The sequence below is a fragment of the Octodon degus genome, unplaced genomic scaffold (genome assembly GCF_000260255.1).
Source record: "Octodon degus isolate 3935 unplaced genomic scaffold, OctDeg1.0 scaffold00018, whole genome shotgun sequence".
NCBI lineage: Eukaryota > Metazoa > Chordata > Mammalia > Rodentia > Octodontidae > Octodon > Octodon degus.
In genome coordinates this window covers 21,369,733-21,382,835 of record NW_004524594.1, presented here as the reverse complement: position 1 = coordinate 21,382,835, position 13,103 = coordinate 21,369,733, and the positions used below count along the sequence as shown (strand labels likewise).

General features: G+C 41.8%; 1 protein-coding gene across 6 annotated transcripts in view; it reads right to left on the bottom strand.

The window, feature by feature from the left end:
* Positions 1–13,103, bottom strand: part of Pc (pyruvate carboxylase) — a 130,626-nt gene that overhangs the window by 89,496 nt on the left and 28,027 nt on the right. The gene's annotated exons all lie outside the window — the stretch shown is intronic.

Genomic DNA, 13,103 nt, shown 5'->3' with positions numbered 1-13,103 from the left:
CATTCAGCGCAGTAGGAGCACAAACACAGCCCCTGGAGGTGTGAAGGGTGCTTTGATCCATCACAGCAGAGGGATGGTGGGGGGAGGCCTGGGTGCAGGCAGTGCCAGAGATGGATCTGGAGCTCTGCTGGCTGACCTTGGGCAAGGAGCTTCCCTCCCCCGTAAAGCCTCTTTCTCCTCAAGCCAATAGCTTCCACCTGCAGGACAGCTGTAAAGCAGCAGACACATCTTTTAAAGACCCCAGAAGAAAGGGCCAGCCTGACAGCTCAGCAGATTAAAGTGGCTTCTTAGGCAGAGCCCAGCAGCTGGGGTTTGATCCCCGGCATGCCACGCCGGCCCCACTCCCAGGGCAATTGAGACCGAGTGTGGTGGCATGCGTCTATAATCCCAGTGCTTGGGAGGCTGGAAACAGGAAAAATCACTAAGAGTCCAATCTATGTAGTGAGACCCTGTAGGCCCTGTATTAAATACAGAAAGGAAAAAAAAAAAAAAAAAAAAGACCCCAGAAGAGCAGAACAAACTTATTTGCTATTAGTATTTATAGATACACTACCATGAGTATTTTACTGTTGTGTTTATATAAATTTAGTTCTAAATAAGAAAAACCTAATCAGAAGATATAAAACCACCCAAGAACTCTGAACTCATTTTGCCCACATTCTAGCACTGTCCCTGCAAATTTTAGACTGTGAAGGGTCTGCAGAGAAAAAGCTACAGTATAGATCCTGCAAATCCCATGTGTCTGAAGTTTGGTCTTCAGCCTGTAGTGCTATTGGGAGGCAGTAGAACCTTTAGGAGCTGGGGTCTAGTAGAAGAAATGAGTCTACTGGTGGTATGCCTTGACGGGGATATTTTAGGACTCCAGCTCCTTCCTCCCTCCCTCTTTACCCCACCTCTCTTTGTTTCCTGGTTACCAGGAGGTGAACAGCTTCATCTGTCTAGTGCCCCTGCCTTAGAGTACTCCCTCACCAGGGCCCAAAGGCAGTCCAGTCAACCAGCCATGGACTGAGACTTCCAAAACCAGGAGCCTAACAAAGGAGAGCTTTTCTCCTCATAAACTGATTGACTCTGGTATTTTTTTCACAATGATGGAAAACTAACACACTTGCCTACCCACTATATATCATTCACATGGGGCTCCTTCCTGTACCTCTAGCATGATTAAATAGGAAACACAAGATCTTCATCTTCCTAATCACAATTCCTCTGTGTTCCTGAATAGGTTGGGGTCTCCGTCTACATGAAGCCCACCCTGAAGTTACTAATGGAGAAAAGATTTTATGAAGAAACAAAGGGACTTTGAATGATCTTAATCTAAGTCAGAGGAGAGAGGATGAGAAATAGGCTTTAGGGCTCACAACCTAAATAAGTTGAACAATGACAAAAAGGACAAAGAGACAGCTCTAGCTAGATGTACTTTCAATTAACAAATAACTTCTCCATCCTATGATCAAATATTCTAGGGCCAGGGAGATATCTCAGTAGAATAAGTGCTTGCCTGGCAAGTGCAAGGGCCTGAGTTCAATCCCTGGTTCTGCCAAAATAAATAAATAAATATTCTATCATCAGCATCAGTTAAAAAAAAGTGCCCAGACCTTCCAAAAGTGCATCTCCAACTCCAGGGCAAAGCATTTGCTCTTCCTCTACTCTACCTTTTCACTTTCCATCTTTCTGTGGCTGCTGGTGATGTGGGCACAATGTATTTGCTCTATACAAGGACACCAAAAGCTATAAGACCAGCTGGCAAGGTGGCTTCATGACCACCCAGAAGGAGCATTACAAAAAATCTTGTGGCCTGGGCTGTGTCCTTTGGTGTGCATGAACTCTTTCACCCAAGTTTATTGTTACTTACAAAGGGGGTTTCCAATAAGTGTACAAAGGAGTATGAAAGCATCCTCATCCTGGAAAAGTAGCTCCACAGAGAAAAGCAAGGGAGTAACATTGGCTTCAGAGGCAGAGTGGCCCACCTTCTTGTCCTGCCTGGAGGTGCTCTGAGCAGTGAGCCTGCAGGGAAAGGAGGTCAGATACAAACAGAGCAGCTCAGGAGCGGCAGTGAGCCACTGTGCTACAGGACTGAAAAGAGTCCTAGAAGTCTGTCCCTTCCTTCCTTCCTGTAAAAGAGTCACGTAATAGATCAGTTTTAAATGGGTCACGGAAAAGCACACAGCTTTAAATGTCAAAAAATCTTGAGGCTAAATTTAAAAAAAGAAAAAGTTAAGAATTAAGGGTATTGACTTGACAAAACAAACAACAAATGCTCTATTCTTCCTCCTGATTTGCAAACAGGATGGACATGATCATTGGACAAGTGGACAATGGTGCCCTGGGCTCCTATCTTGGAGAAGTGTCTAAGAAGCTATTTGAAAGATGAAAGCCAAGCAAACTAAAGAGGCAGAGAAAATAGTGACAGAAATGATATAGCACATAAATAAGAAGCAGGCTCCTTGCAAATGTCGAGTTGTTTGAAAACCTCTAAAAGATAGAGGCCACAGTCCAACAAGCCAGTAGTATCTGAATCTTTTACAATTAACAGACACTGCCTTTGTGCTCTCAAAAGGCAAGCAAGCTATTTCCTATCTAAAAAAAAAACATACACACAGCTTACAAATGTAAAATAGACAGCTCTTACTCAAAGACACATAATTTGAGGAATAATACCTTTCCTGAAACAATGTGGAACAATAAGTAATTATAGCTAAACTGCAATTTGTCCATACTAATGAAATGGGACTAGCAAGCATGGATATTTCAATAAATATTTATAGAGCACTTTCTAAGTACCTGTCAGAACATAGGAAGTAGAATTAAAAAAAAAAAAAAAAAACTACATTAAATTTGAAAGCAAGGCTATTATAGTTTGGATCTCAAATGCACCCAAAGACCCATATGCTAAAGGCTTGGTGACCACCAGGCAACAGCCTGGGAGATGGGGTAGAATCTTTAGCAGATGGGGGCCTTATGGAAGAAAGTAAGGTGACAGGAGTGTGCCCTTGAAGGGGATATTAGGACTGCTGTCCCTTCCCCCTCTCACTTCCTGGCTGCCAAGAGGTGAGCATCTCCTCCATGTGCTCCTGCCATGATGCACTGTGCTACCACAGACCCAAAAAATGGGGTCAATCAGCCATTGACGGACACCTTTGAAACCATGAGTCCAATAAATCTTTCCTCTTCTAAGTTGGTTTTCTCAGGTATTTGTTACAGTGATACAAATCTCACGCAGATGCTTACTATTATCAATAACACAAAATCCTAGAACTAACTCAATGTTAGACAAATAATCAAACTATAAGTCAATAAAACCAGGAACTGGGAATGTCCCCAATTAAATTGTTTGACATATGAGCCTAATAATGCACATATTCTAGTTACAAAAATGTACAGAATCACCAGGCATGTTACATGCCTGTAATTCCAGCTACCAGGGAGACTGAGGCAGGATTGTAAATTTAAGAGGAGCCTATGCAACATAGCCAGACCCTGTCTGAAGATAAAAATAAATAAAAAGGGCTAGAGGTATGCCTCACTGGTAGTGCAATTACCTAGCACACCCAAACCCCTAGTCCCCCCCACCCACCCAATAAGAATGTACAGAACATACAGGTGCACTGGCGAAGAAGAGAAAAACGTTTAACATGCTGTGATTAAACTTTCAGTTTGTTGCTTTGTTTTGTTTTTTGAGACAGTGAATTCCTGTACAGTTCAGGCTGGCCTTAAATTCACAGCAATCCCCCTGCCTCACCCTCCCGAACGCTGCTATGACAGGCATGCATCAATACCTGGCCCCAGTTTGTTGCTTTTGTGAAATATTTTCTTTCTTTTCCTTTCCTTTCCTTTCCTTTCCTTTCCTTTCCTTTCCTTTCCTTTCTTTCCCACTGCAACCATTTTAAAGAATATGGTTCAGTAAGTACTAGTATATTTACAATACTGTGCAATGATCACCACTATCTAATTCCAGAGTGTCATTTTCCTTAAAGAAATCTGATAACACCAGTGGTTATTCCCCATTCCATCCTCCCTAGACCCTGGCAACACCTAATCTTTCTGCCTCTATAACTTGCCAATTTGGGACAGTTCATAGCAACTTCAGATAATATGAAGCTTTTTGTGTTTTAGTTCTTTGACTTCACACCATTTTTTCAAGGTTCACCCATCTCGTAGCTTGTGTTGAGACCTCATTTCTTTTTGTGGCTGAAAAACATTCCTCTCACTAGTTGATGAACACCTGAGTTGTTTCCACATTGGAGCAACTATAAATAATCCTGCTACGAACATTCATACACGTTACATCTAAAATATAATTATTGCCAGCCATGGTGGCATATGCTTGTTATCCCAGCACAGGGATGTGCCCACAGTCTGGGAGGCTGAGGCAAGCCCAAACTAGTCTCAAAAATAAGAAAGGGTGGGCCGGGGAGATGGCTCAGTGGAATAAGCGCTTCCCTGGCAAGTGCAAGGACCTGAGTTCAATCCCTGGTTCCGCAAAAAAAGAAAAAAGAAAGAGAAAAAAAGGTCTCAGGCTGGGGAGATAGCTCAGGGGTTTAAGCACCTGTCTAGTAAGTGCAAAGACCCAGGTTCAATCCCCAGTGCCATATGCCGTGCGCAAAGGTGGTACATGCCTATAATCCCAGTGCTGGGGAGGCTGAGACAGGAGGATCACTACAAATCCGAGCTGCATAGTGAGACCCTGTACAAAATAAATTTTAAAAAAGATTTTTTTTAAAAAAAATTAAAGAAAACAAAGTCTCAGGGTGCAGCTCACAAGGCCCTGGATTCCTGTGCTAGAAAAAAAATAATTAAGGGGTCAGGGAGATAGCTCAGTGGAACAAGCACTTCCCTGGCAAGCACAAGGGCCTGAGTTCAATCCCCCGTTCTGAAAAAAAAATTTTTTTTAAATATTTTAATTTAAATCACACATACACACAAACATATAGTTTAGTCTCCTCTGCCAAAGTGAGAAGATATAGGGAACATCATCTGGAAAGTGTCACTCTGTGCTGCCCTGTGGCCTTATTATAGATAACTAAGTTAGGCAGAAATACTATGGGCAGTCAAGAGAATCAGTATAGAAGATGAAAATATATCATCCCAGTGTGATGGCTTATGCCTGTAATCCCAGCACTTGGGAGACTGAGGTAAGAGGATCATCCTGGGTTCAAGGCCAATCTGGGCTACATAGAGAGCTCAAGGCTAGTCTGAACCATATAATGAGATCCTGTCTCAAATAGATAAATATATATATTTATCTATGTTTTATTTCTCCATATTCTGTAAATGTGTCATGGGTATCTTCCTCAGTGGCTTAAGGACTCCTATGACAGAGTCCCGAGTGCTGTGGTCCAGGTTCCTCACCACCCTGCTCCACACTGTCATAATCCTCAAATATCTGTGCTTGGGATCCTTCTTCAGAGCCAAAGCCCCGGCCCTTCCAGTTTCTTTGCTTTCTCATTCACTTGTAGGTGCTCTCCTCTCCACCCTCATCCATGGCAAAATCCTGGCCCCCAGCCTTGTGAAGATCCAGCATGTCAGCCAACTTGTCTTTGTATGAACTCTCATCTCTTAGCACCTCTCTTTTAAAATAAGTCCTTTTTCTATGTATATTTATTATATGATTTGTTTTTCTGCCTCAGCCCTGCTACCTTCAGGAGCTAATGTGCCACAATGTGGTACAAGAGAATGGATAAGGCAGATCCAGGGTGCTAGGCTGAGGAGGCAATGCCACCAGGACTAATGGAACAGAGCACCTGAGAGTTGAAGGCTACACCTAAAGGGGCAACTGCTGCACCGTCCAGTGCATCTGAAGGGTCCCAACAATTAGCTGAACCACAAATGTTCCAGAATAAATCTTTTCTTAAATTATAAAAGGAATATGCTTGAAATGGCCCAGAAAACAAACAGACATTATGTGACAAGTACACCTTAACAAGTTGTTATCGAAAGGACAAAAGAAAATGAAGACTGTCTTAGAGTAAGGGACATAATCACTGAGATCCAGTAAGGGTTGGGGTGATTTTCTTTCCAGGTATTTGCCTGATAAAGGAGGAGACAAAGACAAGCAGAGGCCAAACAAGGGACTAGAGACCAACATACAAAGGCAAGGGGAAATGGGCAACTGGTAGGGACCACACTAGCGAAGGCCCGTAGCTCAGGCAGAATATGCCAGAAAAATGATGACTGAAACTGCTGAATTAAGAAGCAACTTATAGGACTGAGCTAATAAAATGTTTAGAGTTTGGTAGAGGGGTATAGCTCAGTAGTAGGCCAATTACCCAGTGTGTACAAGGCCTTGGATTTGGTCAGAAGCTCTACAGCAAATAAAGACATTATCTATATGGAGCACATGGGAAGGGAAAGGGAGAATTAGAAAAAAGTAGCATCAACAAGAGGGATTTTGTGCACCTGAGCCAAAGAAACCCGAGGAAAATCCAGCCTCTAAGTTCAGTTCTGCAAGCAAGTACGCTGCTCTCTCCATGGATGGTGAAGATGAAAACGAGGGAGAAGACTACACTGAATAGACCTCTACATCCTGTGCTTTCTCCTAGTCTTTCTCCACTCTGGAACATTCGAGAGCAAATCAGTCAAGGCAAAATAAAACTCACCATCTCCTGGGAAAAAAAAAAAAAGAGGGATTTTGGAGGAAAGGCTCTTTTTAATTCGTAATACAACAATAACATAGAACTCCACAGAAAAATGGATGTTACCTTTGGAAATAATACTTGTATATTTATTAATAATGAATATAACAATGACTTCTTTGCCTTCCTGCTCAAGAGAACATGAGGAACAGAAGACCAATCACCCACAGAAGCAGTCCAGGTATTATAGGCAGCTAAGTGGTAGAAATATTTCAGGCAGTCAGACAGGGCTGGGACCTCCAGAGAGTCAGTGCAAAAGGTGAGAATACATTACAAGTGTGGGTGGAGACATATCCATTGAAGGGCAGGCCTCAAGACAAAGATGGAATGACCATGGCTGTAGGCCTCTCTGAGGCATAAGCAATATACTATAATTGGTATCACCTGGTCCGATAAAGTCTCGCTAGATGTCAGTCAATCAGGACCTCCTGATCCATCTCTTCCCCAAAAGCTCCTTGTCCTTCTATGTGCACTTGTGATGTGAATTGCTTCCCCACTGGATCAACATTACCTAAGCAGCTATACTTATAATCATATTAGTCAGTCATAGTTTTGGGGTCCGGGGAGATGGCTCAGTGGAATAAGCGCTTCCCTGGCAAGCGCAAGGGCCTGAGTTTAATCCCTGGTTCCGCAAAAAAAAAAAAAAAAAATCATAGTTTTGTCCCACATTGTACCTACCTCATAATTTTGCTCTATAAAAGTTCTTCTAGAAAGTAGGACCCATGGCAACCCAATCAGCCCCTTCTTGTCTCTCAGAAGCTGTCTCTCCCTCAAAATTTCTTACTCTTAATTTCTGCTGTTCCTTAGAATTCATTCTTTGATTTGAGTGAACATGAATTCAGTGTATCTGACATCCAGGGGGGCCTACCAGCTGGTTCAGTTGTTTAAGCGCCTGCTTATGCAAATGCAGTCAGGGGCAGGATACCGCAATTCGATCCCCAGCTCCACATGACATCTAGCAAGTTGGGCATTAGTTCCCTTATATCATTTGGAGGCCCCAGCGAGATAACTAGAAGGAGATAAGAGTCTGTTTTTATTTTATGGATTTTTGGATGGCAACTCATTTAGGTAATCAAAATTGTTGTCTCTGTTGTCAACTGCTTATGCCTTGAATTATGCCCCATCTGATTATAAGTTTTCTTAAAACGATAATAAATTTAAGTTGAGAACTGAGGAGGATTATGATGTTTCTTTGATGGAACATTTTACTTTTGCAGGCAAGGTCTTGTATTCCTATTTTGTGTGTGCTACATTTGGATTTACTAGTTGCTCAATTTAGTAGTTCTCTGATGTTTGATTTGTTAGACAACAGCACTAGGGTTAAGTAATGTTAGAGCACCCCCTAGTGGACTTTGATATGAAATGTTGTAAAATGGGTCTATAAAATTTAGTTTATATTTAGAAAATATACATGCCTATTAATAAATCACAGGACTCCATCTGCCAGTTAAAAAGTAATCGGCTGGCATTTGTTCTTAAGACTTTGAGGATAGGTTGCCGTAGGAGAGTCTGGTCCAATCTCCTTCTACACTCAAGAGGGATGGTCAAGCCTATTCTGCCTCAGTTTCTTTTTCTGGTCTGACCTTCTACTGCTGAGGAGACAATCCTAGCTCTTGAGATTCCCCACTCTCACCTTCCAAGGCTGAAGGTGACAACTCATGGGTAAGTTGTCTCAATAATTCTCTGAGCATAAGAAAAGACTTTCTTTTTAAAATCTCATTTCTAATCTTTTCCTGTCATTTTGTACTTTCCTTTTCAGAGGCATGCTTCTGATAAAGATTAGAGAGGGAGGAATCTTGAACTGTCTCAACTTTTCCCTCCTATCCAACAACTAAAAACCTTTAAGTTGAGCCCATAGAAAATTAGCATTTGCTAACACCAAAGACAGGGAAGTCATCTTAGATGAGGGACACAAAACGCATCTCTGAGTCAAATGAAACACTGAAATTTTGTCCATCTAAGAGAACATACGTGAAAACTATGTCCCAGCTTCATGTTTGGGGCAACAGTCTCCTGAGGGAGACTGAACCTGAGACCCTGTGAAAAGAAATTTCTGGGGGAGACCAAAAGGAGCAATTCCAAAGCACATCTGAGGGACTAAAATACATTTAGTGTAAGGGTAAGTCCCCAATCTCCTGGATTTCTCCCCCCTTCTAGATCTTGTTCTCATCATTTACATGTGCAGGCGCAGGAAGTATTTTTGCTATGTGTAAGTTGTGGTTGCTGAATGAGGGGTATAAGGTTTGTCTATTTTGTGAAAGGGCTTCACTATGCAATTTAAGATGGCCTTGAACTTATTTTGGATACCAGGCTGAACTCAAATTTGTAGCAATTCTTCCACATCAGTCTCCCAAGTGCTAGAATCACAGCCTGGCTAATGATGCGTATAAGATTTAACATGTAGGAGCCGGGGAGATGGCTCAGTGGAATAAGCACTTCCCTGGCAAGCGCAAGGGCCTAAGTTCTATTCCCAGTTCTGAAAAAAAAAAAAAAAAAAAAGATTTAACATGTAGGCCTTATAAGTATGTTGTAGATATAGAGACATAGAAAGTTCAGTAAAACTAGTTAGAAATTTCAGTAGGAATTTGAGCAAAACTTAGCTTTGTCTTGCTGGTAAGGGAAGATTGCTTAGGTGATTAGGTAGATAGTACAAGTGTCTTAGAGACTTCTCAGGGTCTAGGGCAGAATTTTTCTGAGCCATTACTTGACTCTGTCTCTACAAGTGATCTCCTTTATAGGCTGTGAAGTACTCCAATCATTTCTAACTTGCCCTTTGATATTTTTTTCATTGTCAAAGAACTAGAAAGCAGTGGTTCAGATCTCTTGATTATTGGTTTTGCTAGCAATGCTTCCTTCTTTAAGCATGATTATAGCTAGAATCAATTGCAGCTTGTGCTTTTGGAAACCCCTATTCGAGTTAGGAGTGTGAGTTTCCAGGAAAGATAGGGCCATGAATCAGTAAGGGTGGCTAGTTCAACCTGACCTATCATCTGGTCACTCTCCAGATGGGAACTACCTGCTCTGGAGCAGGTTGTCACCTCAGGGGACACTTTGAGATAATATAGAAACCAAGTAGGGACAAAAATGGATGCCTTTTTTTTTTCTTCTTGTGCAGATGGAAAATTGAATGCTGAATTCTTTTTTTTTTTTTTTTTTTGTTCCGAATGCCCTCAGGGGTGGTTTGGCTGGCTGGAGTGTTGTGGGGATCGAACTACAGCAACCTGAGGCTGACAGCTTTGTGGAAGCAGCCACTTAAACAACTGAGCTAAGGCCAGGCCCCCGAATGCTGAATTCTTTTACTCCTTTGGAATGTATTCTTAAGCACTGAAAACTGTTTAACCCTCACACATTGAAAAAGAACTGTTTAGTATTTTTCTGCACCCAGGCATGGCCTACCTACCCTCTAGAGGGAAAATGAAATGCAGAGGAAAGTACTCATTATGATACCATTTTACAACTGAAACTGAGAGAAAAGGAAAATGGTCAGAATCACCTTAGGCTTCCTAAGAGCTTACAGAGTGATAATGGGCCTTCTTTTATAGCAAGAGTGTCTTTCAGGCACTAGGCATTCTCCATGACCTTTGCTGCTCATGGAGGTCACAATTATCAAGAAAGGTAGAGAAAACGAATGAAATCCTAAAGAGATATCTTCACAAAATGGCTCAAGGAACCCACTTATAGTGGCCTCACTTACTCTCTTTGTTCTTATCAAAGTAAAAAATACACCCCCAATTCTAGGCCTTAGTCTATTTAAAATGCTTTACAGATGCCCTTTTCTAATGATTTTCTCTTTGGTAGAGAAACAGGTTTTCCTAAAAGATATTACCTCACTGGATAAATTCCAACAGACTCTTCAGCAACTTACAGAAGCTCAGCCCAAAGAGAAGAGAAATACCATATTCTGCCCCAGAGGTTCAGTACTGGCAAAGTCTCTTCCCTCATCATCTCTTGCTTTGGGATAATCTTGGGAAGGACCATACACCATAATTCTGTCAACTCCATCAGCCTTCAAAGTAGCAAGGCTAGACTACTAGTTATACTATACTTGATTTGAAACCCACAAACTGTCCCTGTGTGGAATAATCATCCAAATGCTCCTAAAAACCCATGAAAGACTTAAAATTCTTGATTGAAAAGAAAAATAAAAGGGCCAGCCAAATAGCTCAGTGGATTAGAGCGCCTGCAAACAGTCACAGGGGCCGAGGGTTCAATCCCCGGGGAAGCAGGCCCTGCCCCCAGGGCATACTGAGATGGCAATTGAGACTGGAGGTGGTGGCACGAGCCCGTAATCCCAGCTCTTGGGAGGCTGTAAACAGGTGGATCATTACAAGTCTGATCTAGTAGTGAGACCCTGCACACCCTATAGACCTTTCCCTAAAACACACACACAAAAAAAAAAGAAAGAAAGAAAAGAAAAATAAAGCCTTCAAATGAATAACTCAATTATTTTATTACTTACCTTACTACTTAAAGGAAAATACAATTCCTTTCTAGTGTGGGCATAAAAATATGTAGTCATTACAATAAATATCTTGCTATAGTTGTGGTCTTCTCCCATTGTCAAGTATCTCAAGACTTCCCTGGTGGATATCCCCACTTCAAGAAGACAATTAAAATAAGCTCCAAGATGACACTGATGAGACAGAAGAGTTCAGTGTGGGCCTGCCAGATAGCTCAGTGGATTAAAGCACCTGCTTAGGCAGACCTAGGGACAGGGGTTCAATCCCTGGAGTACCGGTTGGCCCCGGCCCCAACCCCGGGGTGTGCTTAGATGGCAACTGAGATTGGACGTGGCAGCACACACTTGTAATTCCAGCACCTGGAAGGCTGAAAACAGGAGAATCACTGAGTCCAATCTGTGTAGTGAGACCCTGTAGACCCTGTACTAAATACATTTAAAAAAAAAAAGTTCAGTGGTTCATAGTTTAGCCTAGTTACAAGGTAACTAAGTGGCCTACAAACAATCCTAGAGATAATCAATTTTTTCTAAAAATGCCACTAAAGCCTCTCTACAGACTCTAGTAGGACTACTACTAAGAAAGAATAAGGGTTCTATCATGACAGTCAATAGCCACAGGTATAAAGATGACCACTTTCTGATATAGGATGATTATATGTAGTTAACTCTAACTATAGAAAAACTTAATAAAAAGGCCCCCTGAAGTTGGAAACAAAGAAATTACTCCTATTCTCATCAGCCTAACTCTACTAAATACCTGAAATAAACATCCCACCCCCCCAGCAGTGTATATATACCATAATTTTAAAGGTAAAAGACTGGTTTACAGAAAATTAGTTTAATCACCCTAAAATTAGATGAAAAGTCCCTAATGGCACTCATTGGTCCTGTGGAACTAACTGGTAGCCATGCATACCCTCTGGATATACAGAGAGATGTACGCTGAGACTTGTGTGATTACAAGGGAAGAATGTCAATACTGACAAACCTGTAAACTTACCCCATCTGCAACATCAGTGATCTAAAAGTGTATTTTAGAAATCATTATTTGACTTTTTTTTTTTTTTTTTGTCCATGTATGTATTTGGTACAGGGGCTCACTACGCAGCTCAGACTTGTAGTGATCCTGTTTTCAGCCTCCTCAGCACTGGGATTACAGGTGTGTGCCACCATGCCGAGGCTTGGTGGCCAGAGCTCAGCGGGGCTGGCACAGCATGTGGTGCCAGGGATCGAACCCCAGTCCCTGTGCTTGCGTAAGCAGGCACTTAGTCCACTGAGCTAGTTCACTGGACCTTTGACTTCTATTTTTATCACTTTCCTAGGATTAAAAGATGTCATGCAACACATCAAGGCTTTGACTAACTATATGCAACAGGCCTTAAACGGCACTCCGACTGGTCTCTTTCTCCTAAATTAAAAAATTAAATGAATGAGGGAAGCTGTCCTCCAAAATTGGAGGGCATTAGACATTCTAACAGCAGCACAAGGGTGTACTTGTACAGTTGTAAAAGCTAGATGTTGTGTGTACATTCCTGATCCTTTTGCTAATATCTCAATAGCTGTTCAAAATTTTAAATGACAAGTTAATGCCTTGTCAGATTCTAAAATTCTCTGGACCTTCTCCCTAACTTCTCTGTGATGTTATTACTGGCTCTCCCTGGTGGGAACATTTGTTGACTACAGTCATAATAGTGGTGTTGATCTTATTATTTCCCACACATACCTATTGTTTCTTTGGCCCTGTCTCCTCAAATTTAAAGCTATATCCTACACTTGGTGTCTATCAAGGGCTTTTATTGTAGGCAGACCCTCTATGAAGTATATCTGACTGCCCATCATAACTATGACTTCCTTCAGCCACAAATAACCAGAATGGTCATCAGCCCCTCTCATGGTAGTGAGGGATACTTCTTCAAAGGGAGGAATATTATAGCCAGCTAAGTTAGGTAGAAATATTTTAGGCAGTCAGACAGGCTGGGACCTCCAGGGAGTCAGTGCAAAAGGTGGTTGGA